The 11,991-nt window shown below is 32.2% G+C and overlaps 1 long non-coding RNA gene across 1 annotated transcript; it reads right to left on the minus strand.

The window, feature by feature from the left end:
* Positions 1-1,067: 1,067 nt before the first annotated feature.
* On the minus strand, positions 1,068-8,693 carry LOC111614325. Its single transcript, XR_002754908.1, has 3 exons — positions 8,578-8,693; positions 1,295-1,474; positions 1,068-1,217 (listed from the first exon to the last, which is right to left on the minus strand). It is a non-coding gene; the product is annotated as an uncharacterized LOC111614325 (long non-coding RNA).
* Between the last annotated feature and the right edge of the window lie 3,298 nt (positions 8,694-11,991).

The raw sequence follows: 11,991 nt of genomic DNA on the forward strand, positions 1-11,991 counted from the left end.
TAAACACTGCCCTTCTCTGCATCTCTGCATTTTTATAAAACTAGCTACGTAGAAGAATGTAGAGTCATTGGTAAGTGGCAAATTCTGCAAATTGCTTTATTTATTGTTTCATTCTGCGTATTTTTATGTATTTCAATTCTCTCGTAAATTGTTGTATACTCAGAAGTAAAAAGAACAAAACGGATCAAACACCGAAGCTTTCGTTTGTTTTGTCAGCATTAGATTTGTATATATTTATGTTGAAGCACATATTTTATCAATTTGCTATATTGTTTGCTGTCTGCTTTTTATTATAATTAACAGACTAAAGAATCTTTCTAAAGAAGCAGCGGATAGGAAATGATCAAATACAGATTTGAATAAAAAGTAAGAAGAATATTTTAGAAAATATATAGAGATACGGGAATTTCAAAAAAATACGAACGAAGAATTAGAAATGCTAACACCTGTAGTGTATGGTTTTTATATGCATCTAGGGCGCATCCTTTTATATGCTGCGATATTCGTCAACGTGGATCCAGATTACAAATTTTTTCTCACATTTGTTTCTCTGGCATTTGTAGGAGGTTGTCTTGTAGCAGGTGAACTGTTTTCGACTTCTACATCCTGGGTATGTATTAATCACTTAGCGATAAGTATTATTCTATATCTAGCATATATTTCTATTTAGATATTATTTTTCTGTTATCACCAACTTTTTAACACTTAGAAGAGAAATTGGTGATAACAAAAACATTTATATATCAGTAGTTGAATATTTATAGATATCAATTAGGGAATCAATAGATTTTTAACAAGACATATAATGGCGGTCGATCAGGAATGACCTTCCTCACACAGTTTTTAAATTTTCGTATTCAGTGTACCTTGAGACATAGAAAAATGAAAAAAAAATTTAGAGACGTTTATTCGCTTTGAAGATTACCTGCGGCGCCTTTTGTCAAATACTTCTGAAATTTTGCATAGAAAAAGCAAAAGCGCTGTTATTTCGAATAAAATGCCAAACATTAAAATGCTTTTAACGGTAACAAGTTATGAGTATACATTTATAGAAAAAATTTACGGTTTTCTTGATTTAAATTGGAGTTGGAGTGATCGACTAGGATTAAGACTAATTCTGAACTTCATTGGAATCGTTTTTTCCACGTATCCTACCTTCAACATTCTTAAAATACTTGCCAAAATCAGTTTAATTTTCATCATAGTCAAGTAATACCCTGTAAGAAATAATTGTATATCTTAATTAAACTTGAGATCTAATAAATTTAGCATCTATTATGCTGAAGTGCCTCACCCAGACACATCCTGGGTCTTGCCGAAAATGGGATGTAGGAGTAAGGTGAGCGTTTGGAAAAATTTTCGGGTAAAAATCTGTTAGGATCGAAAACATTTCGATTTTCGAATACATTTGGATTGCGATGAAGATGGAAAATAGAAACAACGAATATCCAGTCGTTGGAATATTCTTCATCTCCTGAAAAAATAAAAATTAAAATATTTAATATTCGATACAGTAAAATCTAATAATGCTAAATTTTGCGTTTTTAGTTATTAAATCAACAATGAATCTATTGTTTTCTAAGTCCTAAATTTTGTGAAACTTTCAATTACGAATGCCAATGCCTTATTATTACTTTATTATGGATATTCGATCACAGGTGGAAAAAAAGTCTGCTAAACAAAAATGTGTGTTTAATTATTAATTAAAATACATTATTAGCGAGGGTAATACTTTATAATAGATACACCAATGTTTTTCCTTTTATTTATATTTGCAATAGAGACATATGTGCTAGACATGTCCAAAACACATCGAATATATGATGGCAAACTAATTTAAAAAACGCTATAAAAAAAAATCTTAGGACTACTTACCGACAGTGCACCGCCATCACTGAAGCTTGGTTTCGTCGTGGAACTACACATTGCAGAGCGGACGNTAATATTCGATACAGTAAAATCTAATAATGCTAAATTTTGCGTTTTTAGTTATTAAATCAACAATGAATCTATTGTTTTCTAAGTCCTAAATTTTGTGAAACTTTCAATTACGAATGCCAATGCCTTATTATTACTTTATTATGGATATTCGATCACAGGTGGAAAAAAAGTCTGCTAAACAAAAATGTGTGTTTAATTATTAATTAAAATACATTATTAGCGAGGGTAATACTTTATAATAGATACACCAATGTTTTTCCTTTTATTTATATTTGCAATAGAGACATATGTGCTAGACATGTCCAAAACACATCGAATATATGATGGCAAACTAATTTAAAAAACGCTATAAAAAAAAATCTTAGGACTACTTACCGACAGTGCACCGCCATCACTGAAGCTTGTTTTCGTCGTGGAACTACACATTGCAGAGCGGACGCGCACACAGCGTGTCACGTGACCTGGTTTCGAAGTCAGTCGCTCACGTGACTCCAGCTCTGACGCGTTTCCGGACAACTTTTTCTCGTGGCGGAATAATTCGTTCTGTTTGCACTATACCTCGCAAGCATCACGTGATAGAGCAAAGACACCCTACGGTGCGTACATTAATATCGGTCGCTCCGCTGGGCTGCTGCTTTTAGACATTTGCGAACGACGGTGAATAAAAGAGACACCCGTAATATCAAGTGTAGTGATGGCGGGATCTATAATTTTAAAATATGCGCTTTTAGAGAGAAAATTAAAAAAATGGATTCCAATATCATTCAAAGTAGTTGCGAAAAAAATTCGAGACGACACTTACATCCCCGTGTGGGTATATATATTGACGTGTGTTTTCACAACTTGTAAATTTTCATTCATAAAACTACAAAAACGGAACTATCTGAGCCATGGAGCACGCCACTTTGACTTCTACGGTAAACTACTATTACAAACACTCGTTGTTGCGTCCGACAGCGCGCTTCCCGCCAGAATGTACAAACGAGTTCAGAATTATTCTTTATTGCTAACACGTGATTACTTCTTAGGGACAACCCTCGTGGACAGCCCGCGGACCAGCTTTGCTTACTTACGCTTCCGTAAAACCGTAACATTCTATAACGAAATTCACGTGTTAAGATTGGACAACGACGATTTATTTTTCGAGATTAACTTGTTAAAAACATATGTGTTTTATATAACTAATCCTTTTAATTTTATAATTTACTGTGGTTGTAGCACCTTAAATTTTTTCTAGAAAATTATATTTTCTAGTAAATCTTTTAAAAGAGATTTTGTAGAAAAGGAAGTGTGTATTTTTAATATTACTGTTAACGTTTAAACGTTTAAGAAGGAATACAAACACAGCATTAAGGAACGCAAAACATTTATTATATTACATAATGCATTTTTACATAAATATTTGCATATACAAGCACCATGATGCATGCAAGTTCGAAAACTGCACAATAGATTCAGAAAATAAAAATGACACATTTCCAAGAATTTCTCGTAAGCAAAACATAGAAAATACATTGACGAAAATGGTTTTTTTTTTTTTAAATAATGTTAGTAAATTTGTAGACCTTTCAAAAAGTAATTGATGAATCAAAATTTGGGACTTAACTGCAGTTCAAATCTTCTCAGTTTCTTTCTCACCAATATCTTCCGTCCTTTACTTGCAGTTTGACCATTCCTCATTCATAAAACTACATAATGGACACAAAATCAGAACTATCTGAACCATGGAGCACGCCACGTTGACTTCTACGGTAAACTACTATTACAAACAACCGTTGTTGCGTCCGACAGCGCGCTTCCCGCCAGAATGTACAAACGAGTTCAGAATTATTCTTTATTGCTAACACGTGATTACTTCTTAGGGACAACCCTCGTGGACAGCCCGCGGACCAGCTTTGCTTACTTACGCTTCCGTAAAACCGTAACATTCTATAACGAAATTCACGTGTTAAGATTGGACAACGACGATTTATTTTTCGAGATTAACTTGTTAAAAACATATGTGTTTTATATAACTAATCCTTTTAATTTTATAATTTACTGTGGTTGTAGCACCTTAAATTTTTTCTAGAAAATTATATTTTCTAGTAAATCTTTTAAAAGAGATTTTGTAGAAAAGGAAGTGTGTATTTTTAATATTACTGTTAACGTTTAAACGTTTAAGAAGGAATACAAACACAGCATTAAGGAACGCAAAACATTTATTATATTACATAATGCATTTTTACATAAATATTTGCATATACAAGCACCATGATGCATGCAAGTTCGAAAACTGCACAATAGATTCAGAAAATAAAAATGACACATTTCCAAGAATTTCTCGTAAGCAAAACATAGAAAATACATTGACGAAAATGGTTTTTTTTTTTTTAAATAATGTTAGTAAATTTGTAGACCTTTCAAAAAGTAATTGATGAATCAAAATTTGGGACTTAACTGCAGTTCAAATCTTCTCAGTTTCTTTCTCACCAATATCTTCCGTCCTTTACTTGCAGTTTGACCATTCCATAATAATTCACCATTTATATCTTCTATACATGCCATACCGCTTCATCGACGTGACCGCGCTGCTAATTTTGCAAAAAAAAAAAAAATAAATAAAATAAAATAAACGCTAACCCACGCGTTTTAGTGGTGTGAGTATTATTACCTCCTTCCTCCAGCCAAACAATTGCATTTCTTTTCTTTTTGCTCCATATAGGTATTTCGTTAGGCAAATAATATATTCAGAATCCACGAATATTTTCATTATTAATGGTGAAGACTGTACTTAAGTAGCAATGGGATTGTCGTATTTCGGAATATTTTATAGAAAAATAATATATAAACTCCATATAATTCCGAATTTCTTTTATTTGGTAATTTTAGTAAAAAAAGAAGTCTTAATATTTTAAAAATAGTTGTATTTATATTAATTTATATTTGATTTAAAATATTTCAATTTTGAATATCGCGTGTAATTTAAATTGAGAGAATTCCAGAATAACGATCGTAAACTAAAATGTATTTCGACGTTTTTTAACATCGAAATGATCGTTTCTCATGTGATATTGCAGGGCAAGTTCGTTATCAAACTTCTCTTCACACAAGACACATTCCCATTCGTGTCGATCGATTCGTTCTTCAAGGAATAGATCGAAAGTTGTCCATTGTTCCACATCAATTCCAATGCTGATGTCTTCAAAATCGTCTGATACGTCGCTTGACATTGCAAAAATGGTTTCTTCACCTTCTTTTTGTAGTTCGTCAAAGTTTATGTTATATTCTGAATTTTTAATAAAGCAGTTTAAGAATTTAAAAATGTGTTATACAGGTAAAGTAAAATATTTCACTTACCATTATGATTATACTTTTTTAATCTAATTACGGAATGCAGAGTTTTGATCGAAAGTCCAAATTTGAAGACTGCAACAAGGAGAAGACAACAACGAACCGAAATAATGTAATAAATTGATTGTTTCGTTTTGGTAGCATTGAGCATGCTTAATTGTGCATATCTCTGAAACTACTAATAATTATAAAAAACGATATAACGGAACCTGTTTATAGCGGAACATCTAATGCGGAAACGGTAAAGAAAATTGGTCCGTATAACGAATAAATCTCTATCTTTATTCGATTTAAGACAAATTTACAAGTTTTGAAGCTTTGCGTGTATAAATCGTAAAAACGACTAAAAATACACATAACCAATACAGAATAGCAAAATACTATCACTCTTTATTAAGTTTCATGATATTTTTGTACTTGAATCGGAAGTAAGTGAAAACGGAGAAATTCGAGCCGCCAGCACGCTTCCATTAGTAAGGAGAAAAAGATTGCAGTTGTTAGAAGCTGACAAACAGCCCTTTCATTCGGATAAACTTACCGCTGAACAATAATTTATACATAAATGAATAAAAGACAAACTGATAAGAAGATTCATTAAGAAAATTCCAAATTACATATTATTTTTGTAAGGTCTGATGTAAAGTTTTCCTTAAAACTGTAACAGAACCGAAGAATGTCAGGCTCGGTCTGATCTCGTAATAGAAGTTGTGTACCAAATTTGGTTGGTACACATTTCACTGCGGTATCCTCCTTCAAAAGCGCTGAAACTATATTCTGTGTAATTCTTACAACATCAATTGTCGATTATCATTAATTGCCCGAATTATGGTTTTCTGCAGTGTGCGGGCGCTCTGGATTTTCGTGTGTTTTCTTGTGTCATAGTAGATAAATTATATATCGTTGGATTTGTCAAAATGTAAGGATGAAAGTGATGTCATCGTTTTGAGTGTGGCTCAAATACTTCGAGAGCTGTGAACGTTTTAACTCACGGATTATAGGGGACCAGTCATCCGGAATTCGGTAGCCGCTCCACCGGAAGTGAAAGGGGCATCTTTTGCTAGAACAGACAGTGAGCACTGTGTGAATTCTTTTTGAGTCCTGAGACCAATATTTTGTGATTTTTAGGCTAACCTTACGCGGGCAGTGGAAGGCCGCATCGGGCCTATTTAATATTTATCATTTAGAAGAGTTATTCGGCATAGCTGTCCCAAGATTTTAATAATATAGTGTTAACAGTTTTTGATCTAAAGCGATATAAACTTTTAAAGAATTTTATCACTTATAAAGTTAAACAGTCTAGCAGCCGTTGCCATAAGTCCGTTTACCACGGCCAACAGCTCGTTTGCCGTGGTAAACGGATCAACATTTGCCGCGAGCGACAATTTCAAGTACTTTGTGCTGATTTAAGATTATGGAAGAACCGCAACCATTTGCGAGTGGTTTACGTCACTTGGCACTTGTTTCAGTCTGACTTCATGTCCACTTGTTTGTTTCGGCTTAAACGTGCACGAGTTTAATATCTTTTTTACGGTTTTTACAGGCCAGCCCATATTTATTGGTTATTTTCTTCACTGTGACTTCTAGAATAAATACTAATATTTAACATAATCTTTTAATTTCTTCAAATCCTCTTATTACAAGCCTTAGATCACATGGTATAAAGAAACAACTCCGATAACCGCTAACGTTTTAAAATTATTAAATTACCGAGCGTCACCTTAGTACAAGAGAAATCCGAGTCAAACTCCGAATGTGACTTTGATATGTAAATTTTTAGTTGATACGATATTTAAGTAAAAAAATTTTATTATAAAAATGAATTGCACCAGCCTATATAATTAAGTCCTGCTAGAATCGTCTCACGACTCACTGTGCGACGTGCCAAATTTGTGAATACAATCCAGATGAGCTCGATCTGATGCATTTTCCACAATTTCCTGCAGTACACGAATAAAAACCATAAATAATACATTTATTCATTTGTTATGGTGTTAGTTATAAATATCTGAATGTGGCCATTTATAACGTGTTCACCTCGACCTATGTACGACATTAGTCGGTTTTCTATTTCTGATATAACTGGAGGTTTCCACAGAGGAGGTTTGTTTTATGCATGATGCCACACGTAAATAAACCCATTTTGTTTTTACAGCTATACCATACTGTAGAATAAACTGAAGATTAGATCTGAGATTTTAGTTTAATGTAATAAAAGAGAGACAACTGTTCTTTCCTGATGGATAGTGGAGGCTCGAAAGCATTTACATACAGGCTTTGAACAGAAGTTTGAAAAGCATCAGTGCACAAACGCAATGCTTGGTGGTGGATTGGATCCAGCACCCTGAGAGTAGATTCTCGCGCCGAGCCATACACTATGCATCATCCAACTTAGAGAGGATAAGCCTATAAATCCTCAGTATAGAAGATTTGTCTTCTTTCCAGGATGATCGGCATAAAACCTTTAGAAGGTTCAGAGATTTTAGACATCTACTTTTCAAATTGCTCAAGTTTGGCAAGAACGTCTGTTTTTTTTCAAGCAGAACAGTTTAAAACTTATCTCATTGACCATTGGGATTTTAACTACATTTAGGTAAATTTCAGGTGCAAACCACGTATTCGGCAGAAATGAATGCACGAGGTCTTCTTCCTGTTAAAACTAAAACTGTTAAATTAAGACGATTGGTCTTGGACCAATCGTCTATGCTATTTAAGGGGGTTTGCAGTTGTCTCTCGATAAAAAATTCTGGTTACTAGACTCGCAGGAAATCTCAAAGTCATCCACATACAGAAAGTGTTTCACGCTGGAATGGAGAAAGTTAGCTATGCTGTTAACTTTGATTAAGAACAGTGCTTTACTTTGAGGAACATTTTTTTGGGGGTGGCAAAAGGCCAAGATAAAGTGAAGCCAATGCTACTTAGAATTTGTTTACACTATCTTCAAAAAAAGCTATTTCTTATTTTTTAAAAACTAAAAATATAAAAATCATAGCAAATCAAATTAATATAAAACACTGTTTTTAATTAATAAAATTCGTTTATAAACTTTCAAATATATGAAGAAAATCAATTTTTTAATATCGTTTTAATAAAATAAATACTTTGAATATTTTGTAAATATTAAGATTATATATTAATCTTCGGGTTATACTGAATAATAATTAGATTATATTTATCAAAATAAATATTTAGAAACATCGGTGATACAGATAGAGATATGAGAAAAGCTGAAGGTTATACAGGGTGTTTATAAATGAATAAATGAATGGCGCGGTTTTAAAAATTAATAATAAATATATATATTACCTTATGTGGGCAAACCTTACAGCATAAGCAGCGGCAAATGTCCAAGTTCTTTATGCATTAATCAAAATCCTTTAATATGTGCACCCATGATCACACGACACATATCTACAGGGTAATCAAATTCTTCCCATACGCGGTGTAGGACGTCCTCCGTGATGGTCTGCAAGTAGTGCATAAATTATCCAATCAAACAGTTCTTCAAAAAACGAGGGTATTGACGGTACATAAACTCGGTCTTTAACAAACTCCCACAAAAATAAATCGCAGGGTGTTAATTCTGGCGAACGGGTTGGACAGGACAGCAGGTTTTTGTCTGCAGTTGCACCACGTCCAAACCAGCATTGGTGAAAAACAATATTGAGAAGCTCGCGTACATTTCTTTGAAAATGCGGTAATCTATTATTTCAATACTTTCTTTATTAAGAAATCTTTTTATCGCAAGTATTCCGTTTAAAGAATGTCTTCAGTCTCGGTTTTTAGTTTGCACTTTCTGCAGTGGATATTAATACAGGTAATTTCTACACTGAATGCTTTTTGCATAAACGATTGACAGACACACGCAGATTTTTTAGTGAACATTTTTTTTTCTCCAGCGGAAATTCGAAAAAAATCAGTCGAATTTAAACGCCCAAGTTTTACGTTAGAAATTACACAAATAGTGGCACGGTCGAGCAACAGATTCTAAAAGAAAGAAGACAGCAGTCGATCAGTGAAAAAATGTAATGATACCATTAATTATGAAAGTAATTGTTGTTTGAAAGGTACTGAAAGTCTTGCCGCTCAATCTCAAACAGGTGCTGTGTAGCAAAAACAATTATAAATGCTGGAGTACAGTGGTAATCCTTGCGATGGTCTCGCATTAAACTCTTAAATCATCGTTCTCTCTGATTTGTCAGCTGGAAAACGGAACGATCTTACATCTTTGGGTGACGAATTTTTACAATTCGCTGCTGAATACCAAACAATTAAAGATAAGTGATAATAAGAAATTCGACTAAAACGAGGAAAACAAATAACCAAATCTGCCCTAGAATCATAGTACACACAACTTCGACGTAATCAATAAGGCGACTGCCCCGATGCATCACGTCATCGTGTCCAAACTTTTTGTTTACGAATCTTGTCCGGTAAACTTAAGCAATCCGTTGCTATATTATTTATTTATAGTAATTCGAACAAAAATGGTTTATTGTATTCATTCAAATTTTATCATTTAATTTTATTTAGTTGATACGTGTTCATCATATTTGTACACGTTTCGGATATTTTGTACCCCTCCTCAGCCAACTAAAATAAAAGTTTACGAGTTACAACAATATAAAACGTATACACAAAGGTCGTGTTTTTTAAAATACACCTTTAAATTACATATCACTGAAAGTTACAACCAAGTTATTTTGTAAAAATTCGTAAATAAAAATTAATTTAAGTAAGAATAAAATTAATTCAAGAATATTTTACATGTTATGTAATAAATTCGGTTATAAATTTTACGGTCGAAGACTTAATTTGCTTGTGGAGAAGATTTCGAAATATTGACATAATATTGAATTTTTTTTTATTTTTTGATTAAGGTCAGCGAAATTTCTAAATATTTATTGCGATAAATATAATCTTAATATTATTATAAATAACCCGATGATTAATATATAAACCGGATCTAAATGTTTACAAATGAGTTAAGATATTTTTTCATAAGAATTAAATTTAAGTAATTGATCTGATATATTTTGAGAGCTTTAAAGGAATTTTGTTAGTAAACAAAGTGTGTTATACTTATTTCATTTGTAATTTAAAGTAATTTTTGTATATTTATATGATTTTTCAAAATCGGAGGGTTTTTACGTGAAACCGCTGGTATGTTAGCATCTAACCGACGATAGTAAAGTCAAATTATTAATTGGTTCAAAATGGAAATTATCTGTGTTCGAGATGGAATGAGAGAAGTAAATAAAACTTTATCTGTCATTTGATATCCTGTTTACTAAGTTTCTCTTTATCCAGATCAACATAAAATATTTTTGTCACACCGTGGAAGTTATCAGAATGTAAGTCGATTTAACATTTATTATTTAATTTCTATTATATAAACTGTTGTTTGTTTTAGGGTGAATATTATTCAGTAGAGTGGCTTGGCCGATAAACTTACTGGAAATATCAAAAGAAGAGAAAATAGTCCTGAGTTAAATTCGGACAAAGATGGAGATGAATTAAACAATTGTATTAAATTCGAAGACATTTCAAATCATTTATACTTGTTGTGCGCTAGTTACAGCATTTTCTTTTTCACACTTCTGCTCGAAATTTTAATTACAATAATAACACATTAGAAAAAAACAAGAAACTAAAATAGAACAGAAGATTCTTTATATTTACTTCTGTCTGTGTTTAAATCATTTTCATTAAAACAGATCAAACATCGCGATTTTGCTAGCAATCGAAGTTGAATGTTATAAGACTTTTTTGTTTTTATTTAATACATTTTTTAAATAAACTTTCTCATGATAAACTTCTGATTTCTGTTTTTAATATAATACAATATATGCAATAATCAGTAATTAATTATTTTTTTCAATCTTAAAATATTTCATTATCTTGTTTTTTTTTGTCAAATTGTAATTTTACTGTTTAGTTTGTCTTCTGTCAAATTTGTGTTCATTATTTTGGTAACTGGTCAATTATAGATTCCATTCTTGTTTTTCCATACTTTTAAACAGACTATTCAGACAGATTTTATTATAAATAGTGACAATGAGTTTAAAGAATTTATATCTTTAAATGTCACTAATAAAAATTTTCATTTGTTGAAGTGTATTCCACAAATCAACAAAACAGATACTTTGAAACCTTCTAAATTGGTAATTTTTTCCTTTAATTTCATTATAGGTTTCTGATCTGATCGTGAAGCAAGAATTGCTTCACGATCAGACTTTGCTCGTTCGTTATTTCTCAAATAAATTGTTCTGTTCTCTAAACTTTCGTAAAATCAGTGTTGCCCTACTCGTTTACCGGGGAATACGTTTTCTACCCTTTTTCCTTTAGCGAGGCATACCTACAGTGTTTGCCTGGATAAAACAGAAATCGTTCAACCGTTGGCTTAACTTTCCGGCAAGATTTAAAACTGTATGCTGCCATCCGTTATAATAATTTATTATTAAAAACTTCTTATATTTTTAGTCGTTAAAGGTTAAAGGATTAATTTTGAGGGTAGGAATGACTTGTGTAAAAATTTCTACATGCTAATAACGATTAAAATCGTCGTTTAGTTCGACTTTACTTGAGATATGACATTCGACCATTTTTTATTTACTCTCTCCCTCGACTTTTATTGGAAAATTTAATTCCATATGCCCCCCTGCTAGATTTCACGAATATTCGACAAAACGCACACGTGTTATTACATGTACAGTACAT

The sequence above is a fragment of the Centruroides sculpturatus genome, unplaced genomic scaffold, assembly GCF_000671375.1.
Source record: "Centruroides sculpturatus isolate CEXI.00-Female unplaced genomic scaffold, Cexi_2.0 scaffold2047, whole genome shotgun sequence".
NCBI classification, from domain to species: domain Eukaryota; kingdom Metazoa; phylum Arthropoda; class Arachnida; order Scorpiones; family Buthidae; genus Centruroides; species Centruroides sculpturatus.